Source organism: Cavia porcellus, unplaced genomic scaffold, assembly GCF_034190915.1.
Source record: "Cavia porcellus strain 051 isolate PalLab524CR breed Dunkin Hartley unplaced genomic scaffold, mCavPor4.1 scaffold_9, whole genome shotgun sequence".
NCBI classification, from domain to species: Eukaryota; Metazoa; Chordata; class Mammalia; order Rodentia; family Caviidae; genus Cavia; species Cavia porcellus.
In genome coordinates this window covers 94,399,864-94,424,068 of record NW_026947492.1, presented here as the reverse complement: position 1 = coordinate 94,424,068, position 24,205 = coordinate 94,399,864, and positions in this window count along the sequence as shown.

Here is a 24,205-nt window from a genome sequence, read left to right as displayed (position 1 = left end):
GGAAATAGGATTCACGAAATAGTCCTCATGAAGGAGAGAACAGGAAGTTGGATGCAGGAAACACAACTCAGGAAATAGAACACAGGAAGTAGGATTCCGGAAATAGAATTCTGGAAGGAGAACACAGGAAGTAGAATTTAGGAAATAGAATTCCGGAAGTACAACACAGGAAGTAGGATTCAGGAAATAGATCTGAGGAAGTAGAACACAAGAATAAAATTCAGGAAAGGTAACTCAGGGAGTAGGTCACAGGAAGTAAGATTCAGGAAGTAGAACTTAGGAAGTAGAACACAGGATTCAGATTCAGAAAGAGAACTCAGGAAGCAGAACACAGGGAGTAGGATACAGGAAATAGAATTCCAGAAGTGGAACACAGGAAAGAAGATTCAGAAAATAGAATGCCGGAGGTAGAACACATGAAGTAGTATTCAGGAAATCGGTCTCATGAAGGAGAACACAGGAAGTAGGATTCAAGGAATAGAATTCAGGAAATAGAACACAGGAAATAGGATTCAGGAAATAGAACTCAGGAAGTAGAACACAGGATGTCAGATTCATGAAATAGGCCCTATGAAAGAGAGCACAGGAAGTTGGATTCAGGAAATCGAACTCAGGAAGTAGACCACACGAAAAAGCATTCAGGAAATAGGCCTGAAGAAGGAGAACACAGGAAGTAGGATTCAGGGAATACAATTACGGAAGTAGAACACAGCAAGCAATATTCAGGAAATAGGCCTCATGAAGCAGAATCCAGGAGCTAGGATTCAGGATATAGAATTTCTCAAGTAGAACAAAGGAAGTAGGATTCAGGAAACAGAATTCCAGCGGTAGAACACAGGAAATAGGACTCAGGAAATAGAACTGAGGAACGAGAACACTGGAAGTAGGATTCAGGAAATAGAACTCAGGAAGTACAACGCAGGATGTAGTATTCTGCAAATAGGCCTCATGAAAGAAAGCACAGGAAGTTGGATTCAGGAAATAGAACTCAGGAAGTAGAACACAGGAAGTAGGATTCAGGAATACAACATAGGAAGCAGAAAACAGGAATTCAGATTCAGAAATAGAACTCAGGAAGCAGTACACAGGGAGTAGCTTTCAGGAAATAGAATTCCGGAAGTGGAACACAGGAATTAGGAGTCAGGAAATGGAACTCAGGATGTAGAACAAAAGACTAAGATTCAGCAAATAGAACTCAGGAAGGAGAACACAGGGAGTAGGATTCAGGCAATAGAATTCCAGAAGTCGAACACAGGAAGCAGGATTCAGGAAATAGAATTCCAGAAGTAGAACACAGGAATTACTACTCAGGAAATCGGCCTCATATAGAGAACACAGGAAGTAGGATTCAAGGAATAGAATTCCGGAAGTAGCAGACAGGAAATAGAACTCAGGAAGTAGAACACAGGAAGTAGCATTCAGAAAATAGAACTTAGGAAGTAGAACAGAGGAAGTAGGATTCAGGAAATAGAATTCCATATGTAGAAAACAGGAAGTAGGATTCAGGAAATAGGTCTCATTAAGGAGCACACAGGAAGTTGGATTCAGGAAAGAGAACTGAGAAAATAGAACACAGGAGGTAGAATTCAGGAAATAGAATTCAGGAAGTAGAACACAGGAAGTAAGATTCAGGAAATAGGTCTCATGAAGGAGAGCACAGGAAGTTGAATTCAGGAAATAGAACTCAGAAAGGAGAACACACGTAGTAGGATTCAGCAAGTAGAATTCCGGACAGGAATTAGGATTCAGAAAATAGAATTGCCTAAGTAGAACCCAAGAAGTAGTATTTAGGAAATAGGCCTCATGAAGGAGAACACAGGAAGTGGGATTCACAGAAAAGAATTCTGGAGGTAGAACAAGGGAAGTAGCATTCAGGGAACAGAATTCCGGAAGTAGAACACAGGAAGTAGTATTCAGGAAATAATCCTCATGAAGGAGAATATAAGAAGTAGGATTCAGGAAATAGAATTCCGGAAGCAGGAAACAGGAAGTAGTATTCAGAAAGTATTCATGAAGGACAACACAGGAAGTAGGACTCATGGAATAGAATTCCAGAAGTAAACACAAGAAGTAGGATTCAGGAAATAGAATTCCGGAAGTATGACACAGGAAGTAAGATTCAGGAAATAGCACTCAGGAAGGAGAACAGAGGAAGTATGATTCAGGAAATGGAATTCCGGTATTAGAGCACAAGAATTCGGATTCAGGAAAAAGAATTCCGGAAGTACAACGTGGAATTAGGATTCACGAAGTAGAACTCAGGAAGGAGAACACAGGAAGTAGGATTCAGGAAACAGAATTCCAGAAGTAGAACACAGGAAGTAGTATTCAGTAATTAATCCTCATGAAGGGTAAAATAGGAAGTAGCATTCAGGGACAAGAAATCCCGAAGTAGAACACAGGAACAAGGATTCAGGAAATAGAATTCCGGAAGTACAACATAGGAAGTAAAATTCAGGAAATAGAATCCCGGAAGCAGATCTCAGCAAGTAGGATTGACAAAAGAGAATTGCGGAAGTACAACACTGGAATTCGGATTCACAAAATAGAACTCAGGAAGGAGAACACAGGAATTAACATTCAGGAAATAGAACTCAGGAAGGAGAACACAGGAAGTAGGATTCAGGAAACAGAATTCCGGAAGAAGAACACAGGAAGTAGAATTCAGGAAATAGAACTCAGGAAGTAGAAGACAGGAAATAGGATTCAGGAAAAAGTATTCCTGGATTACAACACAGGAAATAAAATTTAGGAAATAGAACTCCCAAAGGAGAACACAGGAAGTAAGATTCAAGAAACGAAACTCAGGAAGGAGAACACAGGAATTAGGATTGAGGAAATAGAACTCAGGAAGTAGAACACAGGAAGTAGGATTCAGGGAATACAATTCCAGAAGTAGAACACAGGAAGTAGGATTCTGTAAATAGATCTAAGCAAGTAGAACACAGGATGTAGGATACTGGAAATAGGCCTCATCAAAGAGGGCACAGGAAGTTGGATTGAGGAAATAGACCTCAGGAAGCACAACAAAGGAAGTAGGATTCAAGAAATAGAATTCTGGATTTAGCACACAGGAAGTAGGGTTTAGGAAATAGGATTCTGGAAGTAGAACACAGGAATTAGAATTCAGGAAATAGATCTTAGGAAGTAGAATACAGGAATTCAGAATGAGAAATAGAACTCAGGAAGAGAACACAGGGAGAAGGATTCAGGAAATAGAATTCCGGAAGTATAACACAGGTAGCAAGATTCAGGAAATAGAATTCCGCAAGTAGAACACAGGAAGTAGTGTATAGGAAATAGGTCTCATGAAGGAGAACACAGGAAATAGGGTTCAGGGAATAGAATTCCGAAAGTAGAACACAGGAAATAGGTTTCAGGAAATAGATCTTATGGAGTAGAACTCAGGAAATAGAATTCAGGAAATAGAATTCCTGAAGTAGAACACAGGAATTACGATTCAGGAAATAGAATTTAGGAAGCACAACACAGGAAGTAGGAGTCAGGAAATAAAACTCCGGAAGCAGAACACAGGAAGTAGGATTCAGGAAATAGGACTAATGATAGAAAAGACAGGAAGTTGGATTCGGGAAAGAGAAATACAGAAGTACAACTTGAGAAGTAAGTTTCATTAAATAGAACTCCTTCCTGAGTTCTATTGAAGGACAACACAGGAAGAAGGATTCAGGAAATAGAACTCAGGAAGCAGAACACAGGAAATAGGATTCACGAAATAGTCCTCATGAAGGAGAGAACAGGAAGTTGGATGCAGGAAACACAACTCAGGAAATAGAACACAGGAAGTAGGATTCCGGAAATAGAATTCTGGAAGGAGAACACAGGAAGTAGAATTTAGGAAATAGAATTCCGGAAGTACAACACAGGAAGTAGGATTCAGGAAATAGATCTGAGGAAGTAGAACACAAGAATAAAATTCAGGAAAGGTAACTCAGGGAGTAGGTCACAGGAAGTAAGATTCAGGAAGTAGAACTTAGGAAGTAGAACACAGGATTCAGATTCAGAAAGAGAACTCAGGAAGCAGAACACAGGGAGTAGGATACAGGAAATAGAATTCCAGAAGTGGAACACAGGAAAGAAGATTCAGAAAATAGAATGCCGGAGGTAGAACACATGAAGTAGTATTCAGGAAATCGGTCTCATGAAGGAGAACACAGGAAGTAGGATTCAAGGAATAGAATTCAGGAAATAGAACACAGGAAATAGGATTCAGGAAATAGAACTCAGGAAGTAGAACACAGGATGTCAGATTCATGAAATAGGCCCTATGAAAGAGAGCACAGGAAGTTGGATTCAGGAAATCGAACTCAGGAAGTAGACCACACGAAAAAGCATTCAGGAAATAGGCCTGAAGAAGGAGAACACAGGAAGTAGGATTCAGGGAATACAATTACGGAAGTAGAACACAGCAAGCAATATTCAGGAAATAGGCCTCATGAAGCAGAATCCAGGAGCTAGGATTCAGGATATAGAATTTCTCAAGTAGAACAAAGGAAGTAGGATTCAGGAAACAGAATTCCAGCGGTAGAACACAGGAAATAGGACTCAGGAAATAGAACTGAGGAACGAGAACACTGGAAGTAGGATTCAGGAAATAGAACTCAGGAAGTACAACGCAGGATGTAGTATTCTGCAAATAGGCCTCATGAAAGAAAGCACAGGAAGTTGGATTCAGGAAATAGAACTCAGGAAGTAGAACACAGGAAGTAGGATTCAGGAATACAACATAGGAAGCAGAAAACAGGAATTCAGATTCAGAAATAGAACTCAGGAAGCAGTACACAGGGAGTAGCTTTCAGGAAATAGAATTCCGGAAGTGGAACACAGGAATTAGGAGTCAGGAAATGGAACTCAGGATGTAGAACAAAAGACTAAGATTCAGCAAATAGAACTCAGGAAGGAGAACACAGGGAGTAGGATTCAGGCAATAGAATTCCAGAAGTCGAACACAGGAAGCAGGATTCAGGAAATAGAATTCCAGAAGTAGAACACAGGAATTACTACTCAGGAAATCGGCCTCATATAGAGAACACAGGAAGTAGGATTCAAGGAATAGAATTCCGGAAGTAGCAGACAGGAAATAGAACTCAGGAAGTAGAACACAGGAAGTAGCATTCAGAAAATAGAACTTAGGAAGTAGAACAGAGGAAGTAGGATTCAGGAAATAGAATTCCATATGTAGAAAACAGGAAGTAGGATTCAGGAAATAGGTCTCATTAAGGAGCACACAGGAAGTTGGATTCAGGAAAGAGAACTGAGAAAATAGAACACAGGAGGTAGAATTCAGGAAATAGAATTCAGGAAGTAGAACACAGGAAGTAAGATTCAGGAAATAGGTCTCATGAAGGAGAGCACAGGAAGTTGAATTCAGGAAATAGAACTCAGAAAGGAGAACACACGTAGTAGGATTCAGCAAGTAGAATTCCGGACAGGAATTAGGATTCAGAAAATAGAATTGCCTAAGTAGAACCCAAGAAGTAGTATTTAGGAAATAGGCCTCATGAAGGAGAACACAGGAAGTGGGATTCACAGAAAAGAATTCTGGAGGTAGAACAAGGGAAGTAGCATTCAGGGAACAGAATTCCGGAAGTAGAACACAGGAAGTAGTATTCAGGAAATAATCCTCATGAAGGAGAATATAAGAAGTAGGATTCAGGAAATAGAATTCCGGAAGCAGGAAACAGGAAGTAGTATTCAGAAAGTATTCATGAAGGACAACACAGGAAGTAGGACTCATGGAAGAGAATTCCAGAAGTAAACACAAGAAGTAGGATTCAGGAAATAGAATTCCGGAAGTATGACACAGGAAGTAAGATTCAGGAAATAGCACTCAGGAAGGAGAACAGAGGAAGTATGATTCAGGAAATGGAATTCCGGTATTAGAGCACAAGAATTCGGATTCAGGAAAAAGAATTCCGGAAGTACAACGTGGAATTAGGATTCACGAAGTAGAACTCAGGAAGGAGAACACAGGAAGTAGGATTCAGGAAACAGAATTCCAGAAGTAGAACACAGGAAGTAGTATTCAGTAATTAATCCTCATGAAGGGTAAAATAGGAAGTAGCATTCAGGGACAAGAAATCCCGAAGTAGAACACAGGAACAAGGATTCAGGAAATAGAATTCCGGAAGTACAACATAGGAAGTAAAATTCAGGAAATAGAATCCCGGAAGCAGATCTCAGCAAGTAGGATTGACAAAAGAGAATTGCGGAAGTACAACACTGGAATTCGGATTCACAAAATAGAACTCAGGAAGGAGAACACAGGAATTAACATTCAGGAAATAGAACTCAGGAAGGAGAACACAGGAAGTAGGATTCAGGAAACAGAATTCCGGAAGAAGAACACAGGAAGTAGAATTCAGGAAATAGAACTCAGGAAGTAGAAGACAGGAAATAGGATTCAGGAAAAAGTATTCCTGGATTACAACACAGGAAATAAAATTTAGGAAATAGAACTCCCAAAGGAGAACACAGGAAGTAAGATTCAAGAAACGAAACTCAGGAAGGAGAACACAGGAATTAGGATTGAGGAAATAGAACTCAGGAAGTAGAACACAGGAAGTAGGATTCAGGGAATACAATTCCAGAAGTAGAACACAGGAAGTAGGATTCTGTAAATAGATCTAAGCAAGTAGAACACAGGATGTAGGATACTGGAAATAGGCCTCATCAAAGAGGGCACAGGAAGTTGGATTGAGGAAATAGACCTCAGGAAGCACAACAAAGGAAGTAGGATTCAAGAAATAGAATTCTGGAATTAGCACACAGGAAGTAGGGTTTAGGAAATAGGATTCTGGAAGTAGAACACAGGAATTAGAATTCAGGAAATAGATCTTAGGAAGTAGAATACAGGAATTCAGAATAAGAAATAGAACTCAGGAAGAGAACACAGGGAGAAGGATTCAGGAAATAGAATTCCGGAAGTATAACACAGGTAGCAAGATTCAGGAAATAGAATTCCGCAAGTAGAACACAGGAAGTAGTGTATAGGAAATAGGTCTCATGAAGGAGAACACAGGAAATAGGGTTCAGGGAATAGAATTCCGAAAGTAGAACACAGGAAATAGGTTTCAGGAAATAGATCTTATGGAGTAGAACTCAGGAAATAGAATTCAGGAAATAGAATTCCTGAAGTAGAACACAGGAATTACGATTCAGGAAATAGAATTTAGGAAGCACAACACAGGAAGTAGGAGTCAGGAAATAAAACTCCGGAAGCAGAACACAGGAAGTAGGATTCAGGAAATAGGACTAATGATAGAAAAGACAGGAAGTTGGATTCGGGAAAGAGAAATACAGAAGTACAACTTGAGAAGTAAGTTTCATTAAATAGAACTCCTTCCTGAGTTCTATTGAAGGACAACACAGGAAGAAGGATTCAGGAAATAGAACTCAGGAAGCAGAACACAGGAAATAGGATTCACGAAATAGTCCTCATGAAGGAGAGAACAGGAAGTTGGATGCAGGAAACACAACTCAGGAAATAGAACACAGGAAGTAGGATTCCGGAAATAGAATTCTGGAAGGAGAACACAGGAAGTAGAATTTAGGAAATAGAATTCCGGAAGTACAACACAGGAAGTAGGATTCAGGAAATAGATCTGAGGAAGTAGAACACAAGAATAAAATTCAGGAAAGGTAACTCAGGGAGTAGGTCACAGGAAGTAAGATTCAGGAAGTAGAACTTAGGAAGTAGAACACAGGATTCAGATTCAGAAAGAGAACTCAGGAAGCAGAACACAGGGAGTAGGATACAGGAAATAGAATTCCAGAAGTGGAACACAGGAAACAAGATTCAGAAAATAGAATGCCGGAGGTAGAACACATGAAGTAGTATTCAGGAAATCGGTCTCATGAAGGAGAACACAGGAAGTAGGATTCAAGGAATAGAATTCAGGAAATAGAACACAGGAAATAGGATTCAGGAAATAGAACTCAGGAAGTAGAACACAGGATGTCAGATTCATGAAATAGGCCCTATGAAAGAGAGCACAGGAAGGTGGATGCAGGAAATCGAACTCAGGAAGTAGACCACACGAAAAAGCATTCAGGAAATAGGCCTCAAGAACGAGAACACAGGAAGTAGGATTCAGGGAATACAATTACGGAAGTAGAACACAGCAAGCAATATTCAGGAAATAGGCCTCATGAAGCAGAATCCAGGAGCTAGGATTCAGGATATAGAATTCCTCAAGTAGAACAAAGGAAGTAGGATTCAGGAAACAGAATTCCAGCGGTAGAACACAGGAAATAGGATTCAGGAAATAGAACTGAGGAACGAGAACACTGGAAGTAGGATTCAGGAAATAGAACTCAGGAAGTAGACCACACGAAAAAGCATTAAGGAAATAGGCCTCAAGAAGGAGAACACAGGAAGTAGGATTCAGGGAATACAATTACGGAAGTAGAACACAGCAAGCAATGTTCAGGAAATAGGCCTCATGAAGCAGAATCCAGGAGCTAGGATTCAGGATATAGAATTCCTCAAGTAGAACAAAGGAAGTAGGATTCAGGAAACAGAATTCCAGCAGTAGAACACAGGAAATAGGATTCAGGAAATAGAACTGAGGAACGAGAACACTGGAAGTAGGATTCAGGAAATAGAACTCAGGAAGTACAACGCAGGATGTAGTATTCTGCAAATAGGCCTCATGAAAGAAAGCACAGGAAGTTGGATTCAGGAAATAGAACTCAGGAAGTAGAACACAGGAAGTAGGATTCAGGAATACAACATAGGAAGCAGAAAACAGGAATTCAGATTCAGAAGTAGAACTCAGGAAGCAGTACACAGGGAGTAGCTTTCAGGAAATAGAATTCCGGAAGTGGAACACAGGAATTAGGAGTCAGGAAATGGAACTCAGGATGTAGAACAAAAGACTAAGATTCAGCAAATAGAACTCAGGAAGGAGAACACAGGGAGTAGGATTCAGGCAATAGAATTCCAGAAGTCGAACACAGGAAGCAGGATTCAGGAAATAGAATTCCAGAAGTACAACACAGGAATTACTACTCAGGAAATCGGCCTCATATAGAGAACACAGGAAGTAGGATTCAAGGAATAGTATTCCGGAAGTAGCAGACAGGAAATAGAACTCAGGAAGTAGAACACAGGAAGTAGCATTCAGAAAATAGAACTTAGGAAGTAGAACAGAGGAAGTAGGATTCAGGAAATAGAATTCCATATGTAGAAAACAGGAAGTAGGATTCAGGAAATAGGTCTCATTAAGGAGCACACAGGAAGTTGGATTCAGGGAAGAGAACTGAGAAAATAGAACACAGGAAGTAGAATTCAGGAAATAGAATTCAGGAAGTAGAACACAGGAAGTAAGATTCAGGAAATAGGTCTCATGAAGGAGAGCACAGGAAGTTGAATTCAGGAAATAGAACTCAGAAAGGAGAACACACGTAGTAGGATTCAGCAAGTAGAATTCCGGACAGGAATTAGGATTCAGAAAATAGAAATGCCTAAGTAGAACCCAAGAAGTAGTATTTAGGAAATAGGCCTCATGAAGGAGAACACAGGAAGTGGGATTCACAGAAAAGAATTCTGGAGGTAGAACAAGGGAAGTAGCATTCAGGGAACAGAATTCCGGAAGTAGAACACAGGAAGTAGTATTCAGGAAATAATCCTCATGAAGGAGAATATAAGAAGTAGGATTCAGGAAATAGAATTCCAGAAGCTGGAAACAGGAAGTAGTATTCAGAAAGTATTCATGAAGGACAACACAGGAAGTAGGACTCATGGAATAGAATTCCAGAAGTAAACACAAGAAGTAGGATTCAGGAAATAGAATTCCAGAAGTATGACACAGGAAGTAAGATTCAGGAAATAGCACTCAGGAAGGAGAACAGAGGAAGTATGATTCAGGAAATGGAATTCCGGTATTAGAGCACACGAATTCGGATTCAGGAAAAAGAATTCCGGAAGTACAATGTGGAATTAGGATTCACGAAATAGAACTCAGGAAGGAGAACACAGGAAGTAGGATTCAGGAAACAGAATTCCAGAAGTAGAACACAGGAAGTAGTATTCAGGAATTAATCCTCATGAAGGGTAAAATAGGAAGTAGCATTCAGGGACAAGAAATCCCGAAGTAGAACACAGGAACAAGGATTTAGGAAATAGAATTCCGGAAGTACAACATAGGAAGTAAAATTCAGGAAATAGAATCCCGGAAGTAGATCTCAGCAAGAAGGATTGACAAAAGAGATTTGCGGAAGTACAACACTGGAATTCGGATTCACAAAATAGAACTCAGGAAGGAGAACACAGGAATTAACATTCAGGAAATAGAACTCAGGAAGGAGAACACAGGAAGTAGGATTCAGGAAACAGAATTCCGGAAGAAGAACACAGGAAGTAGAATTCAGGAAATAGAACTCAGGAAGTAGAACACAGGAAATAGGATTCAGGAAAAAGAATTCCTGGATTACAACACAGGAAATAAAATTTAGGAAATAGAACTCCCAAAGGAGAACACAGGAAGTAAGATTCAAGAAACGAAACTCAGGAAGGAGAACACAGGAATTAGGATTGAGGAAATAGAACTCAGGAAGTAGAACACAGGAAGTAGGATTCAGGGAATACAATTCCAGAAGTAGAACACAGGAAGTAGGATTCTGTAAATAGATCTAAGCAAGTAGAACACAGGATGTAGGATACTGGAAATAGGCCTCATCAAAGAGGGCACAGGAAGTTGGATTGAGGAAATAGACCTCAGGAAGCACAACAAAGGAAGTAGGATTCAATAAATAGAATTCTGGAATTAGCACACAGGAAGTAGGGTTTAGGAAATAGGATTCTGGAAGTAGAACACAGGAATTAGAATTCAGGAAATAGATCTTAGGAAGTAGAATACAGGAATTCAGAATAAGAAATAGAACTCAGGAAGAGAACACAGGGAGAAGGATTCAGGAAATAGAATTCCGGAAGTATAACACAGGTAGCAAGATTCAGGAAATAGAATTCCGCAAGTAGAACACAGGAAGTAGTGTATAGGAAATAGGTCTCATGAAGGAGAACACAGGAAATAGAGTTCAGGGAATAGAATTCCGAAAGTAGAACACAGGAAATAGGTTTCAGGAAATAGATCTTATGGAGTAGAACTCAGGAAATAGAATTCAGGAAATAGAATTCCTGAAGTAGAACACAGGAATTACGATTCAGGAAATAGAATTTAGGAAGCACAACACAGGAAGTAGGAGTCAGGAAATAAAACTCCGGAAGCAGAACACAGGAAGTAGGATTCAGGAAATAGGACTAATGATAGAAAAGACAGGAAGTTGGATTCGGGAAAGAGAAATACAGAAGTACAACTTGAGAAGTAAGTTTCATTAAATAGAACTCCTTCCTGAGTTCTATTGAAGGACAACACAGGAAGAAGGATTCAGGAAATAGAACTCAGGAAGCAGAACACAGGAAGTAGGATTCACGAAATAGTCCTCATGAAGGAGAGAACAGGAAGTTGGATGCAGGAAACACAACTCAGGAAATAGAACACAGGAAGTAGGATTCCGGAAATAGAATTCTGGAAGGAGAACACAGGAAGTAGAATTTAGGAAATAGAATTCCGGAAGTACAACACAGGAAGTAGGATTCAGGAAATAGATCTGAGGAAGTAGAACACAAGAATAAAATTCAGGAAAGATAACTCAGGGAGTAGGTCACAGGAAGTAGGATTCAGGAAGTAGAACTTAGGAAGTAGAACACAGGATTCAGATTCAGAAAGAGAACTCAGGAAGCAGAACACAGGGAGTAGGATACAGGAAATAGAATTCCAGAAGTGGAACACAGGAAACAAGATTCAGAAAATAGAATGCCGGAGGTAGAACACATGAAGTAGTATTCAGGAAATCGGTCTCATGAAGGAGAACACAGGAAGTAGGATTCAAGGAATAGAATTCAGGAAATAGAACACAGGAAATAGGATTCAGGAAATAGAACTCAGGAAGTAGAACACAGGATGTCAGATTCATGAAATAGGCCCTATGAAAGAGAGCACAGGAAGTTGGATTCAGGAAATCGAACTCAGGAAGTAGACCACACGAAAAAGCATTCAGGAAATAGGCCTCAAGAAGGAGAACACAGGAAGTAGGATTCAGGGAATACAATTACGGAAGTAGAACACAGCAAGCAATATTCAGGAAATAGGCCTCATGAAGCAGAATCCAGGAGCTAGAATTCAGGATATAGAATTCCTCAAGTAGAACAAAGGAAGTAGGATTCAGGAAACAGAATTTCAGCAGTAGAACACAGGAAATAGAATTCAGGAAATAGAACTGAGGAACGAGAACACTGGAAGTAGGATTCAGGAAATAGAACTCAGGAAGTAGACCACACGAAAAAGCATTCAGGAAATAGGCCTCAAGAAGGAGAACACAGGAAGTAGGATTCAGGGAATACAATTACGGAAGTAGAACACAGCAAGCAATGTTCAGGAAATAGGCCTCATGAAGCAGAATCCAGGAGCTAGGATTCAGGATATAGAATTCCTCAAGTAGAACAAAGGAAGTAGGATTCAGGAAACAGAATTCCAGCAGTAGAACACAGGAAATAGGATTCAGGAAATAGAACTCAGGAAGTAGAACACAGGATGTCAGATTCATGAAATAGGCCCTATGAAAGAGAGCACAGGAAGTTGGATTCAGGAAATCGAACTCAGGAAGTAGACCACACGAAAAAGCATTCAGGAAATAGGCCTCAAGAAGGAGAACACAGGAAGTAGGATTCAGCGAATACAATTACGGAAGTAGAACACAGCAAGCAATATTCAGGAAATAGGCCTCATGAAGCAGAATCCAGGAGCTAGGATTCAGGATATAGAATTCCTCAAGTAGAACAAAGGAAGTAGGATTCAGGAAACAGAATTCCAGCAGTAGAACACAGGAAATAGGATTCAGGAAATAGAACTGAGGAACGAGAACACTGGAAGTAGGATTCAGGAAATAGAACTCAGGAAGTACAACGCAGGATGTAGTATTCTGCAAATAGGCCTCATGAAAGAAAGCACAGGAAGTTGGATTCAGGAAATAGAACTCAGGAAGTAGAACACAGGAAGTAGGATTCAGGAATACAACATAGGAAGCAGAAAACAGGAATTCAGATTCAGAAGTAGAACTCAGGAAGCAGTACACAGGGAGTAGCTTTCAGGAAATAGAATTCCGGAAGTGGAACACAGGAATTAGGAGTCAGTAAATGGAACTCAGGATGTAGAACAAAAGACTAAGATTCAGCAAATAGAACTCAGGAAGGAGAACACAGGGAGTAGGATTCAGGCAATGGAATTCCAGAAGTCGAACACAGGAAGCAGGATTCAGGAAATAGAATTCCAGAAGTAGAACACAGGAAGTAGTATTCAGGAATTAATCCTCATGAAGGGTAAAATAGGAAGTAGCATTCAGGGACAAGAAATCCCGAAGTAGAACACAGGAACAAGGATTCAGGAAATAGAATTCCTGAAGTACAACATAGGAAGTAAAATTCAGGAAATAGAATCCCGGAAGTAGATCTCAGCAAGTAGGATTGACAAAAGAGAATTGCGGAAGTACAACACTGGAATTCGGATTCACAAAATAGAACTCAGGAAGGAGAACACAGGAATTAACATTCAGGAAATAGAACTCAGGAAGGAGAACACAGAAGTAGGATTCAGGAAACAGAATTCCGGAAGAAGAACACAGGAAGTAGAATTCAGGAAATAGAACTCAGGAAGTAGAACACAGGAAATAGGATTCAGGAAAAAGAATTCCTGGATTACAACACAGGAAATAAAATTTAGGAAATAGAACTCCCAAAGGAGAACACAGGAAGTAAGATTCAAGAAACGAAACTCAGGAAGGAGAACACAGGAATTAGGATTGAGGAAATAGAACTCAGGAAGTAGAACACAGGAAGTAGGATTCAGGGAATACAATTCCAGAAGTAGAACACAGGAAGTAGGATTCTGTAAATAGATCTAAGCAAGTAGAACACAGGATGTAGGATACTGGAAATAGGCCTCATCAAAGAGGGCACAGGAAGTTGGATTGAGGAAATAGACCTCAGGAAGCACAACAAAGGAAGTAGGATTCAAGAAATAGAATTCTGGAATTAGCACACAGGAAGTAGGGTTTAGGAAATAGGATTCTGGAAGTAGAACACAGGAATTAGAATTCAGGAAATAGATCTTAGGAAGTAGAATACAGGAATTCAGAATAAGAAATAGAACTCAGGAAGAGAACACAGGGAGAAGGATTCAGGAAATAGAATTCCGGAAGTATAACACAGGTAGCAAGATTCAGGAAATAGAATTCCGCAAGTAGAACACAGGAAGTAGTGTATAGGAAATAGGTCTCATGAAGGAGAACACAGGAAATAGAGTTCAGGGAATAGAATTCCGAAAGTAGAACACAGGAAATAGGTTTCAGGAAATAGATCTTATGGAGTAGAACTCAGGAAATAGAATTCAGGAAATAGAATTCCTGAAGTAGAACACAGGAATTACGATTCAGGAAATAGAATTTAGGAAGCACAACACAGGAAGTAGGAGTCAGGAAATAAAACTCCGGAAGCAGAACACAGGAAGTAGGATTCAGGAAATAGGACTAATGATAGAAAAGACAGGAAGTTGGATTCGGGAAAGAGAAATACAGAAGTACAACTTGAGAAGTAAGTTTCATTAAATAGAACTCCTTCCTGAGTTCTATTGAAGGACAACACAGGAAGAAGGATTCAGGAAATAGAACTCAGGAAGCAGAACACAGGAAGTAGGATTCACGAAATAGTCCTCATGAAGGAGAGAACAGGAAGTTGGATGCAGGAAACACAACTCAGGAAATAGAACACAGGAAGTAGGATTCCGGAAATAGAATTCTGGAAGGAGAACACAGGAAGTAGAATTTAGGAAATAGAATTCCGGAAGTACAACACAGGAAGTAGGATTCAGGAAATAGATCTGAGGAAGTAGAACACAAGAATAAAATTCAGGAAAGATAACTCAGGGAGTAGGTCACAGGAAGTAGGATTCAGGAAGTAGAACTTAGGAAGTAGAACACAGGATTCAGATTCAGAAAGAGAACTCAGGAAGCAGAACACAGGGAGTAGGATACAGGAAATAGAATTCCAGAAGTGGAACACAGGAAACAAGATTCAGAAAATAGAATGCCGGAGGTAGAACACATGAAGTAGTATTCAGGAAATCGGTCTCATGAAGGAGAACACAGGAAGTAGGATTCAAGGAATAGAATTCAGGAAATAGAACACAGGAAATAGGATTCAGGAAATAGAACTCAGGAAGTAGAACACAGGATGTCAGATTCATGAAATAGGCCCTATGAAAGAGAGCACAGGAAGTTGGATTCAGGAAATCGAACTCAGGAAGTAGACCACACGAAAAAGCATTCAGGAAATAGGCCTCAAGAAGGAGAACACAGGAAGTAGGATTCAGCGAATACAATTACGGAAGTAGAACACAGCAAGCAATATTCAGGAAATAGGCCTCATGAAGCAGAATCCAGGAGCTAGGATTCAGGATATAGAATTCCTCAAGTAGAACAAAGGAAGTAGGATTCAGGAAACAGAATTCCAGCAGTAGAACACAGGAAATAGGATTCAGGAAATAGAACTGAGGAACGAGAACACTGGAAGTAGGATTCAGGAAATAGAACTCAGGAAGTACAACGCAGGATGTAGTATTCTGCAAATAGGCCTCATGAAAGAAAGCACAGGAAGTTGGATTCAGGAAATAGAACTCAGGAAGTAGAACACAGGAAGTAGGATTCAGGAATACAACATAGGAAGCAGAAAACAGGAATTCAGATTCAGAAGTAGAACTCAGGAAGCAGTACACAGGGAGTAGCTTTCAGGAAATAGAATTCCGGAAGTGGAACACAGGAATTAGGAGTCAGGAAATGGAACTCAGGATGTAGAACAAAAGACTAAGATTCAGCAAATAGAACTCAGGAAGGAGAACACAGGGAGTAGGATTCAGGCAATGGAATTCCAGAAGTCGAACACAGGAAGCAGGATTCAGGAAATAGAATTCCAGAAGTAGAACACAGGAATTACTACTCAGGAAATCGGCCTCATATAGAGAACACAGGAAGTAGGATTCAAGGAATAGTATTCCGGAAGTAGCAGACAGGAAATAGAACTCAGGAAGTAGAACACAGGAAGTAGCATTCAGAAAATAGAACTTAGGAAGTAGAACAGAGGAAGTAGGATTCAGGAAATAGAATTCCATATGTAGAAAACAGGAAGTAGTATTCAGGAAATAGGTCTCATTAAGGAGCACACAGGAAGTTGGATTCAGGAAAGAGAAATGAGAAAATAGAACACAGGAAGTGGAATTCAGGAAATAGAACTCAGGAAGTAGAACACAGGAAGTAAGATTCAGGAAATAGGTCTCATGAAGGAGAGCACAGGAAGTTGAATTCAGGAAATAGAACTCAGAAAGGAGAACACACGTAGTAGGATTCAGCAAGTAGAACTCCGGACAGGAATTAGGATTCAGAAAATAGAATTGCCTAAGTAGAACCCAAGAAGTAGTATTTAGGAAATAGGCCTGATGAAGGAGAACACAGGAAGTGGGATTCACAGAAAAGAATTCTGGAGGTAGAACAAGGGAAGTAGCATTCAGGGAACAGAATTCCAGAAGTGAACCCAGGAAGTAGGATTCAGGAAATAATCCTCATGAAGGAGAATATAAGAAGTAGGATTCAGGAAATAGAATTCCGGAAGTATGACACAGGAAGTAAGATTCAGGAAATAGCACTCAGGAAGGAGAACAGAGGAAGTATGACTCAGGAAATGGGATTCCGGTATTAGAGCACACGAATTCCGATTCAGGAAAAAGAATTCCGGAAGTACAACGTGGAATTAGGATTCACGAAATAGAACTCCGGAAGGAGAACACAGGAATTAACATTCAGGAAATAGAACTCAGGAAGGAGAACACAGGAAGTAGGATTCAGGAAACAGAATTCCAGAAGTAGAACACAGGAAGTAGTATTCAGGAATTAATCCTCATGAAGGGTAAAATAGGAAGTAGCATTCAGGGACAAGAAATCCCGAAGTAGAACACAGGAACAAGGATTCAGGAAATAGAATTCCGGAAGTACAACATAGGAAGTAAAATTCAGGAAATAGAATCCCGGAAGTAGATCTCAGCAAGTAGGATTGACAAAAGAGAATTGCGGAAGTACAACACTGGAATTCGGATTCACAAAATAGAACTCAGGAAGGAGAACACAGGAATTAACATTCAGGAAATAGAACTCAGGAAGGAGAACACAGAAGTAGGATTCAGGAAACAGAATTCCGGAAGAAGAACACAGGAAGTAGAATTCAGGAAATAGAACTCAGGAAGTAGAAGACAGGAAATAGGATTCAGGAAAAAGTATTCCTGGATTACAACACAGGAAATAAAATTTAGGAAATAGAACTCCCAAAGGAGAACACAGGAAGTAAGATTCAAGAAACGAAACTCAGGAAGGAGAACACAGGAATTAGGATTGAGGAAATAGAACTCAGGAAGTAGAACACAGGAAGTAGGATTCAGGGAATACAATTCCAGAAGTAGAACACAGGAAGTAGGATTCTGTAAATAGATCTAAGCAAGTAGAACACAGGATGTAGGATACTGGAAATAGGCCTCATCAAAGAGGGCACAGGAAGTTGGATTGAGGAAATAGACCTCAGGAAGCACAACAAAGGAAGTAGGATTCAAGAAATAGAATTCTGGAATTAGCACACAGGAAGTAGGGTTTAGGAAATAGGATTCTGGAAGTAGAACACAGGAATTAGAATTCAGGAAATAGATCTTAGGAAGTAGAATACAGGATTTCAGAATAAGAAATAGAACTCAGGAAGAGAACACAGGGAGAAGGATTCAGGAAATAGAATTCCGGAAGTATAACACAGGTAGCAAGATTCAGGAAATAGAATTCCGCAAGTAGAACACAGGAAGTAGTGTATAGGAAATAGGTCTCATGAAGGAGAACACAGGAAATAGAGTTCAGGGAATAGAATTCCGAAAGTAGAACACAGGAAATAGGTTTCAGGAAATAGATCTTATGGAGTAGAACTCAGGAAATAGAATTCCTGAAGTAGAACACAGGAATTACGATTCAGGAAATAGAATTCAGGAAGCACAACACAGGAAGTAGGAGTCAGGAAATAAAACTCCGGAAGCAGAACACAGGAAGTAGGATTCAGGAAATAGGACTAATGATAGAAAAGACAGGAAGTTGGATTCGGGAAAGAGAAATACAGAAGTACAACTTGAGAAGTAAGTTTCATTAAATAGAACTCCTTCCTGAGTTCTATTGAAGGACAACACAGGAAGAAGGATTCAGGAAATAGAACTCAGGAAGCAGAACACAGGAAGTAGGATTCACGAAATAGTCCTCATGAAGGAGAGAACAGGAAGTTGGATGCAGGAAACACAACTCAGGAAATAGAACACAGGAAGTAGGATTCCGGAAATAGAATTCTGGAAGGAGAACACAGGAAGTAGAATTTAGGAAATAGAATTCCGGAAGTACAACACAGGAAGTAGGATTCAGGAAATAGATCTGAGGAAGTAGAACACAAGAATAAAATTCAGGAAAGATAACTCAGGGAGTAGGTCACAGGAAGTAGGATTCAGGAAGTAGAACTTAGGAAGTAGAACACAGGATTCAGATTCAGAAAGAGAACTCAGGAAGCAGAACACAGGGAGTAGGATACAGGAAATAGAATTCCAGAAGTGGAACACAGGAAACAAGATTCAGAAAATAGAATGCCGGAGGTAGAACACATGAAGTAGTATTCAGGAAATCGGTCTCATGAAGGAGAACACAGGAAGTAGGATTCAAGGAATAGAATTCAGGAAATAGAACACAGGAAATAGGATTCAGGAAATAGAACTCAGGAAGTAGAACACAGGATGTCAGATTCATGAAATAGGCCCTATGAAAGAGAGCACAGGAAGTTGGATTCAGGAAATCGAACTCAGGAAGTAGACCACACGAAAAAGCATTCAGGAAATAGGCCTCAAGAAGGAGAACACAGGAAGTAGGATTCAGCGAATACAATTACGGAAGTAGAACACAGCAAGCAATATTCAGGAAATAGGCCTCATGAAGCAGAATCCAGGAGCTAGGATTCAGGATATAGAATTCCTCAAGTAGAACAAAGGAAGTAGGATTCAGGAAACAGAATTCCAGCAGTAGAACACAGGAAATAGGATTCAGGAAATAGAACTGAGGAACGAGAACACTGGAAGTAGGATTCAGGAAATAGAACTCAGGAAGTACAACGCAGGATGTAGTATTCTGCAAATAGGCCTCATGAAAGAAAGCACAGGAAGTTGGATTCAGGAAATAGAACTCAGGAAGTAGAACACAGGAAGTAGGATTCAGGAATACAACATAGGAAGCAGAAAACAGGAATTCAGATTCAGAAGTAGAACTCAGGAAGCAGTACACAGGGAGTAGCTTTCAGGAAATAGAATTCCGGAAGTGGAACACAGGAATTAGGAGTCAGGAAATGGAACTCAGGATGTAGAACAAAAGACTAAGATTCAGCAAATAGAACTCAGGAAGGAGAACACAGGGAGTAGGATTCAGGCAATGGAATTCCAGAAGTCGAACACAGGAAGCAGGATTCAGGAAATAGAATTCCAGAAGTAGAACACAGGAATTACTACTCAGGAAATCAGCCTCATATAGAGAACACAGGAAGTAGGATTCAAGGAATAGTATTCCGGAAGTAGCAGACAGGAAATAGAACTCAGGAAGTAGAACACAGGAAGTAGCATTCAGAAAATAGAACTTAGGAAGTAGAACAGAGGAAGTAGGATTCAGGAAATAGAATTCCATATGTAGAAAACAGGAAGTAGTATTCAGGAAATAGGTCTCATTAAGGAGCACACAGGAAGTTGGATTCAGGAAAGAGAAATGAGAAAATAGAACACAGGAAGTGGAATTCAGGAAATAGAACTCAGGAAGTAGAACACAGGAAGTAAGATTCAGGAAATAGGTCTCATGAAGGAGAGCACAGGAAGTTGAATTCAGGAAATAGAACTCAGAAAGGAGAACACACGTAGTAGGATTCAGCAAGTAGAACTCCGGACAGGAATTAGGATTCAGAAAATAGAATTGCCTAAGTAGAACCCAAGAAGTAGTATTTAGGAAATAGGCCTGATGAAGGAGAACACAGGAAGTGGGATTCACAGAAAAGAATTCTGGAGGTAGAACAAGGGAAGTAGCATTCAGGGAACAGAATTCCGGAAGTGAACCCAGGAAGTAGTATTCAGGAAATAATCCTCATGAAGGAGAATATAAGAAGTAGGATTCAGGAAATAGAATTCCGGAAGTATGACACAGGAAGTAAGATTCAGGAAATAGCACTCAGGAAGGAGAACATAGGAAGTATGATTCAGGAAATGGGATTCCGGTATTAGAGCACACGAATTCCGATTCAGGAAAAAGAATTCCGGAAGTACAACGTGGAATTAGGATTCACGAAATAGAACTCCGGAAGGAGAACACAGGAATTAACATTCAGGAAATAGAACTCAGGAAGGAGAACACAGGAAGTAGGATTCAGGAAACAGAATTCCAGAAGTAGAACACAGGAAGTAGTATTCAGGAATTAATCCTCATGAAGGGTAAAATAGGAAGTAGCATTCAGGGACAAGAAATCCCGAAGTAGAACACAGGAACAAGGATTCAGGAAATAGAATTCCGGAAGTACAACATAGGAAGTAAAATTCAGGAAATAGAATCCCGGAAGTAGATCTCAGCAAGTAGGATTGACAAAAGAGAATTGCGGAAGTACAACACTGGAATTCGGATTCACAAAATAGAACTCAGGAAGGAGAACACAGGAATTAACATTCAGGAAATAGAACTCAGGAAGGAGAACACAGGAAGTAGGATTCAGGAAACAGAATTCCGGAAGAAGAACACAGGAAGTAGAATTCAGGAAATAGAACTCAGGAAGTAGAAAACAGGAAATAGGATTCAGGAAAAAGAATTCCTGGATTACAACACAGGAAATAAAATTTAGGAAATAGAACTCCCAAAGGAGAACACAGGAAGTAAGATTCAAGAAACGAAACTCAGGAAGGAGAACACAGGAATTAGGATTGAGGAAATAGAACTCAGGAAGTAGAACACAGGAAGTAGGATTCAGGGAATACAATTCCAGAAGTAGAACACAGGAAGTAGGATTCTGTAAATAGATCTAAGCAAGTAGAACACAGGATGTAGGATACTGGAAATAGGCCTCATCAAAGAGGGCACAGGAAGTTGGATTGAGGAAATAGACCTCAGGAAGCACAACAAAGGAAGTAGGATTCAAGAAATAGAATTCTGGAATTAGCACACAGGAAGTAGGGATTAGGAAATAGGATTCTGGAAGTAGAACACAGGAATTAGAATTCAGGAAATAGATCTTAGGAAGTAGAATACAGGAATTCAGAATAAGAAATAGAACTCAGGAAGAGAACACAGGGAGAAGGATTCAGGAAATAGAATTCCGGAAGTATAACACAGGTAGCAAGATTCAGGAAATAGAATTCCGCAAGTAGAACACAGGAAGTAGTGTATAGGAAATAGGTCTCATGAAGGAGAACACAGGAAATAGAGTTCAGGGAATAGAATTCCGAAAGTAGAACACAGGAAATAGGTTTCAGGAAATAGATCTTATGGAGTAGAACTCAGGAAATAGAATTCAGGAAATAGAATTCCTGAAGTAGAACACAGGAATTACGATTCAGGAAATAGAATTTAGGAAGCACAACACAGGAAGTAGGAGTCAGGAAATAAAACTCCGGAAGCAGAACACAGGAAGTAGGATTCAGGAAATAGGACTAATGATAGAAAAGACAGGAAGTTGGATTCGGGAAAGAGAGATACAGAAGTACAACTTGAGAAGTAAGTTTCATTAAATAGAACTCCTTCCTGAGTTCTATTGAAGGACAACACAGGAAGAAGGATTCAGGAAATAGAACTCAGGAAGCAGAACACAGGAAGTAGGATTCACGAAATAGTCCTCATGAAGGAGAGAACAGGAAGTTGGATGCAGGAAACACAACTCAGGAAATAGAACACAGGAAGTAGGATTCCGGAAATAGAATTCTGGAAGGAGAACACAGGAAGTAGAATTTAGGAAATAGAATTCCGGAAGTACAACACAGGAAGTAGGATTCAGGAAATAGATCTGAGGAAGTAGAACACAAGAATAAAATTCAGGAAAGATAACTCAGGGAGTAGGTCACAGGAAGTAGGATTCAGGAAGTAGAACTTAGGAAGTAGAACACAGGATTCAGATTCAGAAAGAGAACTCAGGAAGCAGAACACAGGGAGTAGGATACAGGAAATAGAATTCCAGAAGTGGAACACAGGAAACAAGATTCAGAAAATAGAATGCCGGAGGTAGAACACATGAAGTAGTATTCAGGAAATCGGTCTCATGAAGGAGAACACAGGAAGTAGGATTCAAGGAATAGAATTCAGGAAATAGAACACAGGAAATAGGATTCAGGAAATAGAACTCAGGAAGTAGAACACAGGATGTCAGATTCATGAAATAGGCCCTATGAAAGAGAGCACAGGAAGTTGGATTCAGGAAATCGAACTCAGGAAGTAGACCACACGAAAAAGCATTCAGGAAATAGGCCTCAAGAAGGAGAACACAGGAAGTAGGATTCAGCGAATACAATTACGGAAGTAGAACACAGCAAGCAATATTCAGGAAATAGGCCTCATGAAGCAGAATCCAGGAGCTAGGATTCAGGATATAGAATTCCTCAAGTAGAACAAAGGAAGTAGGATTCAGGAAACAGAATTCCAGCAGTAGAACACAGGAAATAGGATTCAGGAAATAGAACTGAGGAACGAGAACACTGGAAGTAGGATTCAGGAAATAGAACTCAGGAAGTACAACGCAGGATGTAGTATTCTGCAAATAGGCCTCATGAAAGAAAGCACAGGAAGTTGGATTCAGGAAATAGAACTCAGGAAGTAGAACACAGGAAGTAGGATTCAGGAATACAACATAGGAAGCAGAAAACAGGAATTCAGATTCAGAAGTAGAACTCAGGAAGCAGTACACAGGGAGTAGCTTTCAGGAAATAGAATTCCGGAAGTGGAACACAGGAATTAGGAGTCAGGAAATGGAACTCAGGATGTAGAACAAAAGACTAAGATTCAGCAAATAGAACTCAGGAAGGAGAACACAGGGAGTAGGATTCAGGCAATGGAATTCCAGAAGTCGAACACAGGAAGCAGGATTCAGGAAATAGAATTCCAGAAGTAGAACACAGGAATTACTACTCAGGAAATCGGCCTCATATAGAGAACACAGGAAGTAGGATTCAAGGAATAGTATTCCGGAAGTAGCAGACAGGAAATAGAACTCAGGAAGTAGAACACAGGAAGTAGCATTCAGAAAATAGAACTTAGGAAGTAGAACAGAGGAAGTAGGATTCAGGAAATAGAATTCCATATGTAGAAAACAGGAAGTAGTATTCAGGAAATAGGTCTCATTAAGGAGCACACAGGAAGTTGGATTCAGGAAAGAGAAATGAGAAAATAGAACACAGGAAGTGGAATTCAGGAAATAGAACTCAGGAAGTAGAACACAGGAAGTAAGATTCAGGAAATAGGTCTCATGAAGGAGAGCACAGGAAGTTGAATTCAGGAAATAGAACTCAGAAAGGAGAACACACGTAGTAGGATTCAGCAAGTAGAACTCCGGACAGGAATTAGGATTCAGAAAATAGAATTGCCTAAGTAGAACCCAAGAAGTAGTATTTAGGAAATAGGCCTGATGAAGGAGAACACAGGAAGTGGGATTCACAGAAAAGAATTCTGGAGGTAGAACAAGGGAAGTAGCATTCAGGGAACAGAATTCCAGAAGTGAACCCAGGAAGTAGGATTCAGGAAATAATCCTCATGAAGGAGAATATAAGAAGTAGGATTCAGGAAATAGAATTCCGGAAGTATGACACAGGAAGTAAGATTCAGGAAATAGCACTCAGGAAGGAGAACAGAGGAAGTATGACTCAGGAAATGGGATTCCGGTATTAGAGCACACGAATTCCGATTCAGGAAAAAGAATTCCGGAAGTACAACGTGGAATTAGGATTCAGGAAATAGAACTCAGGAAGGAGAACACAGGAAGTAGGATTCAGGGAACAGAATTCCGGAAGTAGAA